Source organism: Scyliorhinus torazame, chromosome 6 (genome assembly GCF_047496885.1).
Source record: "Scyliorhinus torazame isolate Kashiwa2021f chromosome 6, sScyTor2.1, whole genome shotgun sequence".
Taxonomy (NCBI): Eukaryota; Metazoa; Chordata; class Chondrichthyes; order Carcharhiniformes; family Scyliorhinidae; genus Scyliorhinus; species Scyliorhinus torazame.
In genome coordinates this window covers 307,228,335-307,240,346 of record NC_092712.1, presented here as the reverse complement: position 1 = coordinate 307,240,346, position 12,012 = coordinate 307,228,335, and the positions used below count along the sequence as shown (strand labels likewise).

General features: G+C 44.6%; 1 protein-coding gene across 10 annotated transcripts in view; it reads right to left on the bottom strand.

The window, feature by feature from the left end:
- The window catches only part of fars2 (phenylalanyl-tRNA synthetase 2, mitochondrial), a 612,336-nt gene that overhangs the window by 495,294 nt on the left and 105,030 nt on the right, over positions 1-12,012 (bottom strand). The window contains exon 1 of one of the 10 annotated variants that reach the window (XM_072510014.1): positions 10,191-10,311. The exons of the other annotated variants lie outside the window; for them this stretch is intronic. The gene's annotated coding sequence lies outside the window, so the exon portion shown is untranslated. Of the gene's footprint in view, positions 1-10,190; positions 10,312-12,012 lie in introns of those variants that run through there. 10 annotated transcript variants of the gene reach the window in all.

Here is a 12,012-nt window from a genome sequence, read left to right as displayed (position 1 = left end):
TAACCAATACTCCATCCATGCTGATATATTACCACCAACTCCTTGAGCCTATTGCATATTAACCTTTTGCTGGGCAACGTATCGAATGCCTTTTGGAAATACGCCCCTGCCCTTTCCCCACAGCCCTGCCAATTTTTTCTTTTTAAATAATTGTACAATTCTCTTTTGAAAGCCCTGGTTGAATATACCTCTATCACAGTCTCTGGTGGGGCATTCCAGATCCTGACTGCATAAGAAAATATTTTCATCATGTTGCTTTGAATCAGTGCCCTCTACTTCTCAACCCTTCCACCAATAGGAACATTTTCTATCCACTCTACCCAGCCTACTCGTGATTTTTAACATATTTTTCAAATCCTCTCTCAACCTTCTCTTCCATGAAGAATATCCCAGCTTCTCCAATTCATCCATATAACTGAAGTTCCTGGTCCGTGGAACCACTCTCTTTGCTGTATCCTCCCTAAATTCACAGCCTTCCTAAAGTATTGGCACAAAACTCCGTTGAGGCCAAACCAGATTTTGATAAATTGAGACAAAAGTGAAATTATGATATCGCACATATTAAGGACAACTGTTTTAAAAACACATTTGTTTTCAAACCTTTAAATTGAGTTTCAAAGTCTTTTTCAAAATTGAAGTATGAATAGATAATCTGGCACCTTTCTGTGTTCAAACCTTTTCAGATTCTTATCTCTAAAACGGACTGCAAAAAGTCATTAAAATGCAAAGACTTTTCCAGGGATATCCACTGTATTTTCTAAAAGATGTAAAAACTCTGGCGGCACGGTGGCGCAGTGGTTAGTTTCCCTGTGCCTGCGTGGGTCTCATCCTCACAACCCAAAGATGTGCAGGATAGGTGGATTGGCAATGCTAAATTGCCCCTTAATTGGAAAATTTAAAAAAATAATAAATATAAAAACTCTTTGGCTTCTAAAGGAACAGGAGACAGAAGGGACTTCAATGTAATTAACGTCCTTGCTTGTTTGAAGCAATGATTCATTGAAAATTAGCATAACAGCCATTCTGTGCGGTAATGAGCCAAGAACTCAGAAGACCTCAGGAAGTCAGATCCAGCCCACACTTCACAGTTGAACTAACTGTGAACAGCAAGGTCTGTGTTTCACTCTGCCACTAGGAGTTATAGAGTAAGGCATCCAGAAATCATCCCTGGTCCGCTGAGAAGAAACCAGGCAAGCTTCAAGTGTTGGTGGTACCTGCGGTTTCCAGCATCTGTTCCCCTATCAAGTCTATCTATGAAGGGAAACCCCGATTCTTCGGCCTCAGAAGGACAATTACCTTCAAAGATCATTGCTGAAACTGCCACAGACTTCGCTAGTACCCTGTTGAGACAGCAGGCAACTCCTGACCAAACTAATCCCATTCAAACTAAAGATCAGACAAGTCATGAGGCTGCCAGAGGGCATTTTTACAGGCATGAGACTATATAAGGGCATCTTGGAACAGGGTCAAATGATTCATCAAGTGTGTAAGCAGTTGCATGACATGAAATAGGAGGTTAGTGTCCAGCAAATTATCAGGGCTAATTAAATAGATGAGGCAGGCAAAAAAGAAAGGATTCCAGAAGTAGGGGATCAAGTGATGGTTAGGATCCTACCAGCAAAACAAGCTTTAGCAGCCCATTGGCAAGGACCTTATGAGGTCCTGCTGACCAGCTTCACATGTGCATGTGTGGGCATGAAAGGGAAAGGCTGGTGGAAACGCAGAACCGGTACCGATTAAGTATGAGAATACACAATATGGGTGCCTAAAATTGCTCCTTATGTACTCTAAGAGGACCGATACGCGCATACCCAACAGCTAAACACTGTGTTACCACCCAATTGCGACTAATAAGAATGCTGTTGGCCATACCGAGTTTTCAGGAAGGAGCATTCAAAACCCTGTACAAGGTAGAAAATATCTGGATCATAAGAGGTTGCAATTGGTTAAAGTTCCCATGTAAAAGGTTTACAGCCCTTCTTACAGGAATCTCGCTGGTTGGGTGTATGGAGAAAGAGAATGATGTCTGTCCACATCCTGTAAGGATGGAGACAAGAGTCAAGTAATGGTTTTAACAGCACCATAAATTGTACTCTCCTGGGTCTACCGGTTTTCTCTGGAATGAATCATGAATATCTCAGGCGCTTGCTCTTCACATTTTCGATTGCAATAATTGGTGGTGTCGTCAACCATCAGTACTCCCACAGATTGTCACCAAGGAGAACCAGGACCAATGATGTGCCTAGAACAGTCAGGCACCATTCAGAAGGTCAGACGTGAGTAGTTTGTGGGGGATCTGGAGGAAAGAAAAAGATGGGGGATGGAGGTTGAGGAATGGAAATCAGGGGATGGGCAGAGAGATAGGGGGCTAAAATTGAGGGGCAGGTGAAGAGGGAGGGAGAATGTCACTTGGGAATGGGAATCAGAAATAAGATACTGGGAAATGGGTTCAGGGAATGGAGTGAAGGGGAGAGAGGAAGCAGAAAATAAAGACAAGGAAAATGGAAGTGGAAGGGGCAGTGACAGGGAGAGAATGGTTTCCAGAGATGGGTGGAGAGAGAGAATGGTGATCCACAATGGCAAGTAAGGAATGGGGGGGTTGGGGATGAGGGAGAAGGAGAGGGGGGAAACTGGAGAATGGGGGTTGGGGAGAGGGGTTAAGGAAAAAGGTAGAATTGGAACACAGGAAGGAAAGGGTGGGTGAGAGAAAAATGGAGTATGGGGAAATTGAAGAGTCGGGAGAGAAAGGGACCAGCAATTTGTGGGAGTAGGAATGTGGTGAGTGCAGGGCACAGCATGTTATAATAATGCAAAAATGGAAACTGTGCGATAAGAGGAATTGCTGGTAAAGGAATGAATGGAACTGGGGAACTGAACTGTGAAAACAATGAGAGAATGTTGTCAGTAAAAACGTATGGGGAACAAAAGGATGGAGTCATAGAATCATAGAAGAATCATTACATTGCAGGATGCTGAGTGAGTGTTTGAAGAAGGGGTAGCAATCAAGTGGGCTGCTTTGCCTTGGATGTTGTCAAGCTTCTTGGGTTTCGTTGGAACTGTGCTCATCCATGCAAGTAGAGAGTATTCCATTGCACTGATACACCTTTGACTTGTTTTGGTAGCCAGTGTTTATCTTAGAGTCATAGATGTTTACAGCATGGAAACAGGCCCATCGGCCCAGCTGGTCCATGCTGCCCAGTTACTATCACTAAGCTAGTCCCACTTGCCTGCATTTGGCCCATATCCCTCTATACCCACCCTGCCCATGTAACTGTCTAACTGCTTTTTAAATTACAAAAATTGTGCCCACCTCTACCACTGCCTCTGGCAGCCCGTTCCACTTGCTCACCACCCTCTGTGTGAAGAAATTTCCCCTCTGGTCTCTTTTGTATCTCTCTCCTCTCACCTTAAACCTATGCCCTCCAGTTCTAGATGCCTCTACCTTTGGGAAAAGCAGTCGACTATGTATCTTATCGATGCTCCTCATTATTTTATTGACCTCTATAAGATCACGCCTAAGTCTCCTACACTCCAGAGAAAAAAGTCCCAGCCTATCCAGCCTCTCCTTATAACTCAGACCATCAAGTCCTGGTAGCATCCTCGCAAATCTCTTCTGCACTCTTTCTAGTTTAACAATATCCATCCTATAATACGGTGGCCAGAACTGAACATAGTATTCCATGTGTAGTTTGACCAATGTTTTGTACAACTTCAGCAAGACGTCCCAACTCCTGTGTTCAATATTCTGACCAATAAAATCGAGCATGCTGAATGCCTTCTTCACCACCCTGTCCACCTGCGACTCCACCTTCAAGGTGCGATGAACCTGTATTCCTAGATCGCTTTGTTCTGTAACTCTCCCGAACTCCCTATCATTAACCGAGTAGGTGCTGCCCTGATTTGATCTACCAAAATGCATCACTTCACATTTATCCAAATTAAACTCCATCCGCCATTCATCGGCCCACAGGTCCAATTGGTCAAGACCCTATTGCAATCTTATATAACCTTCTTCACTATCCACTATGGCACCAATCTTGGTGTCATCTGCAAACTTACTAACCTTGCCTCCTACATTTTCATCCAAATGATTTATATATATATATATATATCACAAATAACAGTGGACCCAGCACCGATCCCTGAGGCACACCACTGGTCACAGGCCTCAAGTTTGAAAAACAACCCTCCACAACCATGGCTTCGGTCGGCAAGCCAATTTTGTATCTAATTAGTTACCTCACCCTGGACTCTGTGAGATTTTGTTTTATAAATTTAGAGTACCCAATTCATTTTTTTCCAATGAAGGGGCAATTTAGCGTGATCAATCCATCTGGCCAGCACAGCTTTGGGTTGTGGGGGCGAAACCCACACAAACACGGGGAGATGTGCAAACTCCACACAGACAGTGACCCAGAGCCGGGATCGGACCTGGAACCTCGGCGCTGTGAGGCAGCAGGGCTAACCCTCTGCGCCATCGTGCTGCCCTGGATTCCGTGAGATTTAACTTTTTGCAACAACCTACCATGCGGTACCTTGTCAAAGGCCTTGCTAAAGTCCATGTAGACAACGTCGACCGGACTGCCCTCATCTACCTTCTTGGTTACTCCTTCAAAAAACTCAATCAAATTCATGAGACATGACTTTCCCCTTACAAAGTCATGCTGACTTTCCCTAATTAGCCCTTGCCTGTCTAAATGCCTGTAGTTCCTGTCCCTCAGAATACCTTCAAACAACTTACCCACTACAGAAGTAAGACTCACCGGTCGGTAGTTCCCGGGCTTATCCGTACAGCCCTTCTTAAACAAGGGCACAGCATTTGCTACTCTCCAATCTTCAGGCACCTCTACTATGGCTGTCGTTGATTTAAATATCTCAGCTAGGGGTCCGGCAATTTCCTCCCCAGCCTCCCACAACATCCTGGGATACATTTCATCAGGTCCTGGGGATTTGTCTATCTTGATGCGCTTTAATACCTCCAGCACCTCCTTCTCTATAAAATGTACACTCCTCAAGACATCACTTTTTGGTTCCCCAATTTCCCTAACATTCGTGCCTTTCTCAACAGTAAATACTATTATGGGCCCGGGTTCAGAGAACCCCAAAGTGTATCATGGAGTTCACCTGACCCACAACATTTAATAGATTTTGGTTACGGAGAGCACAAGGGCCCACTCTACAGGTGTGATGCAACAGAGATCTAAAGTATTTTAAAACAAAACAATGTTTATTTTATGAATCCAGTTAACATTTTATAAACACACAGTAAACATCTTAGCAACTATCAACTCAAATACTCCCCCCAAAGAATACAGTTCTTTATAAGTAACCCTTAATCTTTCCTAGCAACATCCATACGACAAATACCCTCTTTAACAAAGACAGCCAATTTAAATTCTCTACTGAGAGCAGTTATCAATTTTAAGTTAGCAAGTGATCAGAAGACATTCTTTTCATGCAGAGAGAGATCAAAATTACCCCTTGTTTGGCTGGATGCTGCTCCAACTCTGAAAACGAAACTAAACACACACTGTAACTGCCAGCTCAAAAACGAAAGTAAAAGCAGACAGACAGACCAGCTCCAGCCACACTATGACATCACTGCAGCTATTTGATAAACACCCATTTCTTAAAGGTACATCCACTACAGCTATTTGATAAACACCCATTTCTTAAAGGTACCCTCACATGACAATACTGACAAGAAATATTCATTTCGGACCTCTCCCATCCCTTGTGGATCCGCACATAGATGACCTTGTTTATCCTTAAGAGGCCCTACCCTCTCCCTAATCACTCTTTTGCCTTTCATGTATCTGTAAAAGCTCTTTGGATTTTCCTTTGCCTTATCTGCCAAGACAATCTCGTGTCCCCTTTTTGCCTTCTTGACTTCTCTCTTAACTCTACTCTGATAAGCCCTATACTCTTCAAGGGATCCACTTGATCCCAGCTGCCTATGCATGTCATATGCCTCCTTCTTCCTTTTGACCATGGCCTCAATATCCCGAGTCATCCAGGGTTCCCTACTTCAACCAGCCTTACCCTTCAGTCTAAGCGTCTCGTTGGTCCAGGGATGTGATTCTTGCTTAGGGTATTTCAGAAAGCATGCGAGAGGTCTCAGATTCGAATCCCAGATGAGCCCTTTTCGCCAGGTGAGACATTGTGACTTTACGGTGGGAGTGATTTATATTAGGGGCAGCACAGTAGCATCGTGCTTAGCACTATGGCTTCACAGCGCCAGGGTCCTAGGTTCGATTCCCAGCTTGGGTCACTGTCTGCGCGGAGTCTGCACGTTCTCCCCGTGTCTGCGTGGGTTTCCTCCGGGTGCTCCAGTTTCCTCCTACAAGTCCCGAAAGACATGCTATTAGGTGATTTGGACATTCTGAATTCTCCCTCTGTGTATCCCAACAGGCGCTGGAATGTGGCAACTAGGGGCTTTTCACAGTAACTTCATTGCAGTGTTAATGTAAGCTTATTTGTGACAATAAAGATTATTAATATAAAGAGGAATGTGCTCACCCTGAACCCTAGTTAACACACTTTTGAAAGACTCCCACGTACCAGCTGTCCCCGTGCCTGTAAACAGGCTCCCCCAATCAACTTTTGAAAGTTCCCGCCTAATACCATCAAAATTGGCCTTACCCCAATTTAGAATTTTAACTTTTGGGCCAGAACTGTCATTCTCCATAGCTATCTTAAAACTAATGGAATTATAGTCACCTGTCCCAAAGTGATCACTCACTAACACTTCCGTCACCTGCCCTTCCTTATTCCCCAAGAGGAAGTCAAGTTTTGCCCCCTCTCTAGTCGGGCCATCCACGTATTGAATGAGGAATTCTTCCTGAATACACTCAACAAATTTCTCTCCATCCAAAACCCTAGTGCAATGGCTGTCCCAGTTAATGTTGAGAAAGTTAAAGTCCCCTACTATTACCGCCCTATTTTTCTGGCAGCTATCTGTAATCTCCTTACATGTTTGCTTCTCGATTTCCCGCTGACTATTTGGGGGCCTATACTACAGTCCTATCAAAGTGATCTCACTCTTCTTATTTTTTTCCTTCTACCCAGATAGACGCAGTGGGCGAATCCTTGCATATATCCTCTGGCTAGTCCAGTTCAGTTTCTGGTCAATGTTAACTCCCAGAATGTTGATAGTGGGGGATTCAATGATGGTAATGGCATTGAATGTCAAGGGGCAATGGTTCGATCCTCTCTTGTTGGAGTTCATCAAATGTTACTCGCCACTTGTCAGCTCAAGCCTGGAGATTGTCCTTGCTGCATTTGGACATGGACTGCTTCAGTATCTGAGTCGCGAATGGTATAGAAAATTGTGCAGTCATTCACAAACATCCTCACTTCTGACTTTATGACAGAAGGGAGGTCATTGATGAAGCAGCTGAAGGGGCCTAGGACACTACCCTGAGGAACTCCTGCAGTGATGTATTGAGCTATATAATTGACCCCCAACCACCACCACCACCATTTTCCACTGTGCTAGGTATAACTCCAACCAATGATTGCAATTGACTTCAGTTTTGCGAGGGTTCTTGATGTCACAGTCAATCAAATGCTGTCTTGATGTCAAAGGCAGTCACCCTCAGCTGACATCTTCAGCTATTTTGTCCATGCTTGAACCAAGCCTGTAATGAGGTCAGGAGCTGAGTCGCACTGACGGAACCCAAACTGAGCATCCATGAGCAGGTTATTGCTGAGTAAGTGCCGCTTGACAAAACTGTTGCTGAACCTTTCCATCACTTTACAGATGTCTGAGAGCCGAGTAATGGGGCGGTAATTGGCCAGGTTGGATCTTCCATGTTTCTTATGTACAGGACATCCCTGGGCAATTTTCCACATTGCTGGGTAGGTGCCAATGTTGCAACTGTATTGGAACAGCTTGGCTGGGGGCACGGCAAGTTTTGGAGCACATGTCTTCACTGCTATTGCCGGAATATTGTCAGGGCCCATAGCCTTTGCAGTATCCAGTGCCTTCAACCATTTCTTGATATCATGTGAAGTGAATAGAATTGACTGAAGACTGACATCTGTGATGCTGGGGATCTCTACAGGAAGCCAAGGTGAATCATCCACTTGGCATGTCTGGCTGAAGATTGTTGCGAATGCTTCAGCCTCATTTTTTGTGATGTGCTGGACTCCTCCATCATTGAGGTTAGGGGTATCTGTAGAGCCTGCCACATAAGTTCCCACTAAGGGTTTACTCGGCAATTGTCCAGAAGGACAAACTTCCCCTGGACAATTGCGCTGGGCTGGGAAACATCCAACAGTGATTTAAAATTGCTAACTTTGAATGGTTCTGTCAGTTTTACCCTCATACCCCAGTTGGAACCTGGCCCCTCCCAACACCAGATAACACCCTCCCTCCTGGTCCGACCCGATTTCCCCCCCCCCCCCCCCCCCCCCCCCCCCGCCCCCCCGCCCCCGCAAAGGGCTTTGCAATTCCACCAAAGGCTAGTCCCTCGGAGTGGCAATCCATTAGTGATTGCCACTTCGAGGAAGTTACAGTACTTATTTTCTCAATGTTTTAAAGTTATAATGAACTGACTAAGCTCCTTGCTTGATTTGCTAGATTCTCTTCCCCACCTTCTCCACCGTGAAAACAGACACAAAGTACGTTTTGATAAGGCTGCCCTTTATTAGCCGCTTTTGACGTCTCTGTATCTGTTTTAATGGGCCTACATATACTCTCTCTCAATATATTTATGAATACTTTTGGTGTAAGCCTTGATATTGTTTGCAAAATTGTGTCTCTAGCCTCATTTGTTGTAGATGTTTGCTTAACTATATGGTCCTCTACTATTATCATCCAATGAGGTTGTGAACTAGTTACTGTGTAGTGGATGTAAAGTGATAAACAAGCCACTCAAGGAGAGTAAAGATTATAAATGTACAAATATGAGAGAAAAATGAGTCACAGAAAAAAAAATTCAGGACTGTTAAAAAGGGAAATAGAAAAGAAAACAGTTCTAAAAATGAGAAACTAAAAGGGAGGGTGTGAGGGACTGCAAACACAATTGGGCAGGGAAAGAACAGCAAGCATCGTTTTTCTTTTTCATTTTTCAAATATCTCTGCTGCATGTTCTCACATTACACACACCACATAGAGCTTACGTGCTTAAGCACCTGCCGCAGATTCTAGTAAAGTAAATAAAGCATTCAGTGTAAAGTGCTCTCCAACTGCTTCATTTAAAAAAAACCCACGGGTACCCAAAATGATAGACGAGCGTACCAGCTCAGTCTGTAAGAGTTCTTTTACACCTAACAAAACATTAAAGTACGTAATTCATAGGTCCCCGACCTCTCCCAGTTTTGTGGCATAGAATGTTGCTAACCTCAGCAAAACACCTCACAATTTTATACTCCCGAATATAGTACTGGCGAAAGCAAATACAACTACATTTAAATGTTTGCAATACCAGCTCCCCTTTCACATTCACAGGTTTAGCCTTTCAGAAAATTGTAGGTAAAAGTCAAGAGACCTCAGGGTGGAGATCAACCTCTCCACCCTGTGCCCTGGCTTGGCGGGGGGACCTGCTGGAATTCTTGACCCTTGAAAAGGTCAAATTTGAACTGAGGGGAAGGATGGAGGGGTTCTACAATTCATGGGCATTATTCATTACGCACTTTCCAGAATTGGATCACATCGAACATTAGTGAGGTTGGGGGCTGGGAGAGTTGGGGGGGAGAAGGACTGTGTATGTTAATGGTGACTTTGGGTGATTCCGGATTCCTTTTTGTCATTTGTTTATGCTAACATGTGGGCTAATGTTTGGGGGTTTGGTGGGAGGATGGGATCGTTGTTATTGATATGGGGATTGACATTACATTCATTACTGAAAATTGTTTAGTAATTGAACAAGACATATATGAAATGTGAAATATGTGCATTTATTGTCATGGGCCGAATGTATTTTATCCCTTATGGGCTGTAATCAGTATGTTTTGTTTGGAAAGAGGTGTGATGTTTTTATCATTGGATTGTATATTCAAATTAAACAATTCAGCAGTAGGTTTCAATGAGTTTTAAAATAAAGAAGGTTAATTACTCTCACACAATTTCCCCGAATTAATGGAATGCCACACACACTGTTACACACAACTGGATACAGATAAAGATGAAGGATTTACATATTGCAGTTAATTCAGTCTTTGATTGACGATTTCTGGTCACTCACATGACAGGCTTGTGGTTTCTTGAATGGATTGAGGATTTAAATTTGAAGTAAAGGTCTTGTAAAGCAAACAGTTCCCAGGTTGCATGGTTTCTTGCTATCAAATGTCTAGGAGGTTGTTTCTCAGGTGAACTTTGAAGCTGGAGCAGATTAAGTATTTTGGGTAATTGATGATTTGCAGCTAGTTTCAGGATCTGGTTCTCATATTGGCTGACAATTGTTGGTTCTTGAAAGGCAAAGATAGCACCGCCGTTCTTTGCCGTTCTTGTCTTATCCCTGTTCTTCTGCAGTCTAGCCTGGTCTCTTCTGAATAATAAAAGATCTCAGTATCAAAAGCCAGTATCGGTCAGATGTTCAATGGTCATTATCCACCCAGAATGGCTGAAAACAAAATTGCTATTGATATGTAATAGCAGATAGATGGCGGTGTTTCACAGCTAATTTGTGGATATCTGGTCCTGTCAGTTTTCTTTTGTTCAATTGCATAGCGACAGTGAAGGAACAATGATATAGTTCCAACTCACGATGGTGTGTGGCTTGAAAGGGAGCCTGCAGGTGGTGATGCATCAGCTGCCCTTTGCCTTCCAACTGGTAAAGGTTGTGGGTTTGAAAGGTGCATTTGAAAGACCCTGAGCGGGATTCTATCAGCCCGGGGCAGGGCCGGAGAATCCTCGCAACCAGCGCGAATTGTGCCACGCCGCCCCGACGCGATTCTCCACAGACCGGTTAATCGGCGCCATTAGTGCCGGCATGGTTGGCGTGGAGCCGACCAGCGGCCGCTCTGTGCGCCCCCCCCTGCCGATTCTCGGCCCGGGATGGGCCGAGCGGCCGTCGTAAAAAAAAAAACGAGTCCCGCCGGCACCGTTCACATCTGCTCTCAGCCGTCAGGACCTCGGCGTGGAAGGGTCCGGGGGCAGTCTGTGGGTGGAGGGGGTCCGACCCGGGGGGGGGGGGCCCGATCGGCAGGTCGGCCTCTCTGGCTGGGGGCCTCCTTTCTTCCCGCCGGCCCCTGTAGCCATACACATGTTGCGCGGGGCCGGCGCGGAGAAGGGAGCCACTGCGCACCTCCTTAGTGAAACACTGCAGTGCATCTTGTAGATGGTGCACACTGTTGCCACGGTGCATGGTGGTGGAGGGAATAGCTGTTGAAGGTGGTGGATGAGGTGTGAATCCAGTGAGCTGCTTTGTCCTGATGTCAAAATCCTTGAGCTGCAGTCGTTGGAACTGCAGTCATTGAGGCAAGTGGAGGGTATTCCACCACACTCCCCATTGGTGCCTTGGAGATGGTGGACAGGGTTTGGGGAGTCAAGAGTTGCGTTACTCTCTACAGAACTCCCATTCATTGATCTGCTCTTGTAGGCACAGTATTTATATGGCTGGTCCAGTTCAGTGTCTGGTCACTGGTAATCTCCAGGATGTTAATAATGCAGGATTCAGCGATGATTAAGCCATTGAATGTCATGGGGAGATGGTTGATTATTTTCTTTTTGAAAATATATTTATTACATTTTCAACAATTTATACATAAACGTAAAAAAATACAAAGACACAAAAAGTAACCCCCCCTCAAAACCCATAAACTAGAATCACCTCATTATGCGTGCCGTGTACCACCTTCAACTTATAATACATAAGAAGAGATTCTCTCTTGCTAGAGATGGTCATTGCCTGGCACTTCTGTGGCACGAATGTTACTTGCCACTTATAATCCAAGCTTGGAATGTTGTCCACGTCTTGTTGCAGGCACGGACTGCTTCAGCATCCTAGTAGTCACAAATGGTACTGAAAATAGTGCAATCGTCACCAAACATCTATGATTCTGATT